Raw genomic sequence first — 2,884 nt, 5'->3', positions numbered from 1 at the left:
ATTTCACTCCACTTATCACAACTCTATATATCTATCCCTATATTCACCCAACACATATTATTTTTTTGGCTGGGCACAGTATACTTTATTCATGGTACATGATATGGTAGGGCTCCCCAAGCCCTTCCCTTTCTTTAGGGGGTCTGTGATGGAAACTGGAGAGGTAGGGGGATTTTCAGTGTGTAGGGGTAGAAGGTGAGTTGGGGCAAGGATTCTGCAGGAGGTGAGGCGCACTCTCTTCCTTTTTCTCTCCTGGGGCTGGTGGTCCAGTGGGCTCTTACTCCTTGAAGGCCATTTGGACCATAAGGTCCACCATGCAATTGCTCTAGCCAAATTCATTGTTGTACTAGGAAATTAGCTTGACAAAGTGGTCATTAAGAACAAAGCCAGTTTTTTGAGGAACCTCCACCCTGTTTTCCAGAGCGGCTGCACCAGTTTACATTCCCACCAACAGTGTAGGAGGGTGCCCCTCTCTTCACACCCTCGCCAGCATCTATAGTCTCTTGATTTGTTCATTTTAGCCACTCTGACTGGCGTGAGGTGGTATCTTAGTGTGGTTTGGGTTTGTACTTCCCTGATGATGAGTGATGCTGAGCATTGTTTCATGTGCCTGTAGGCCATCTGGATGTCCTCTTTGGAGAAGTGTCTGTTCATGTCTTCTGCCCATTTCTTCACTGGATTATTCATTTTTCGGGTGTGGAGTTTTGTGAGTTCCTTGTGGATTTTGGATACTAGCCCTTTATCTGATATGTCATTTGTCACTATCTTCCCATTCCTTCGGTTGCTTACTAGTTTTCTTGATTGTTTCCTTTGCAGTGCAGAAGCTTTTTATCTTGATGAGGTCCCAATAGTTCATTTTTGCTTTCATTTCCCTTGTCTTTGGGGATGTGTCAAGTAGGAAATTGCTGCAGTTGAGGTCAAGGAGGCTGTTTCCTACTTTTTCCTCGAGGGTTTTGATGGGTTTCTCCTCGAGGGTCTCACATTCAGGCCCTTTAGCCATTGTGAGCTTATTTTTGTGTATAGTGTAAGAAAGTGGTCAGAAAACTCTCAGTAGAACTCCCCTATGACCCAGCAATAGCATTGCTAGGAATTTACCAAAGGGATACAGAAGTGCTGACACATAGGGGCATATGTACCCCAATGTTCAGAGCAGCACTGTCAACAAAGATGAATGGATCAAAAAGATGTGGTATATATATACAATGGAGTATTACATGGCAATGAGAAAGAATGAAATATGGCCATTTATAGGAAAGTGGGTGGACGTTGAGGGTGTCATGCTAAGCGAAATAAGTCAGCAGAGAAGGACAGATACCATATGTTGTCACTCATAGGTCTAACAGGAGAACAGGAGAAACCTAATGGAGGACCAGGGGAAGGGGAAGGGAGAAAGAGAGTTAGGGAGAGCAAGGGACACAAAATCTGGGAGACTATTGAATACTGAAAATGAACGGAGGTTTGAAGGGGGAGGAGGAGGGGGAAGTGGGGTGGTGGTAATGCAGGAGGGCCCTTGTGGGGAAGAGCACTGGGTGTTATATGGAAACCAATTTGACAATAAATGATTAAAAAAAAAAAAGAACTAAGCCAGCCCCAGCATCAAAAGTGTAAGAGTGGGTATCACTGTTAAAGTCTCAGGAGACAACATGGTCCTCAGTGTAGCCCAGGCCTCTGAGGGGGCCCTCCAATGCCTGTTTCACCACCTTCTTGATGTCACTGAACTTGTCAGCTTTTTTCAGACAGCAGGTAAAATCCACAACTGACATGTTGGTGATGGGGACACAGAAGGCCATGCCAGTAAGCTTCCTATTCAGTTCAGGGATGACCTTGCCTACAGCCTTGGCAGCACAAGAAGAAGCAGGGATAATATTCTAGGTAGCCCCTTGGCCATGATGACACAGCTTCCCACAGAGGGCATCCATGGTCCCTGGGTGGCAGTGATGGCATAGACTGTGATCATGGGTCCCTCCACAATGCCAAAGTTGTCATGGATGACCTTGGCCAGGGGAGCCAAGCAGTTAGTGGTGTAGGGGGTATTGCCAACAATCTTGAGAGAGTTGTCATACATCTCATGGTTCATGCCCGTCACAAACATAGGTGTATCAGCAGAAAGAGTGGGGATGACAGTCCTTCAAGTGAGCCCCAGCTTCCTCCAGGGTGGTTAAAACTCTATTGGACTCCACAACACACTCGGCCCCAGCATCACCCCATTTGATCTTAGTGGGATCTCACTTTTGGAAGATGGAGATGGGCTTTCCATTGATAACAAGTTTTCCATTCTCAGCCTTGACTGTATCATTGAATTTGCTGTGGGTAGGATCATACTGGAACATGTAGACCATATAGTTGAGGTCAATGAAGGGGTCATTCATAGCAACAATATCTACTTTGCCAGAGTTAAAAGTGGCCCTGGTAATTAGGTGCCCAATATGGCCAAATCTGTTTGCTCTAACTTTCACCATCATGTCTTGAGGACACAGCTAGCACTGAACCAGAAGATGTGACTGTTGAACAGAGAGAAGCAGAGAGCTAAATCATATTATTTTTATACATTTCAAATTAAATTACAGTCATTGGTATCCTTCTCTATAAATACTACAGTATACATATCATTAGAATTCAATATTTGTTTCCAGTCTTTTCCTCTGAAATAAAATGATCATCCACTAAAGTCTGACAATTACAAACACCTATGTAACACAAATCCTTATCAGGATTACCATCACTCAGAAAATTTAGCAGTAGAGATTTGAAGGCCTTTTAAAAATTTTCTTTACCTCTTTACCAGAAGAGACTGAGAATAACTTGAAGAGTTTACAGTTTGATAGGAACTGTCCACCCTCACAAACTGCCTCAGATCTCATACTGTTAAAGAGTTGCTTTCTTC

General features: G+C 44.0%; 1 pseudogene; it reads right to left on the bottom strand.

Moving 5' to 3' along the window:
* Positions 1–277: 277 nt before the first annotated feature.
* LOC115272209 lies at positions 278–2,459 on the bottom strand (annotated as a pseudogene).
* Between the last annotated feature and the right edge of the window lie 425 nt (positions 2,460–2,884).

The sequence above is a fragment of the Suricata suricatta genome, chromosome 2 (genome assembly GCF_006229205.1).
Source record: "Suricata suricatta isolate VVHF042 chromosome 2, meerkat_22Aug2017_6uvM2_HiC, whole genome shotgun sequence".
NCBI lineage: Eukaryota > Metazoa > Chordata > Mammalia > Carnivora > Herpestidae > Suricata > Suricata suricatta.
This window is presented reverse-complemented; position numbering and strand designations above follow the sequence as displayed.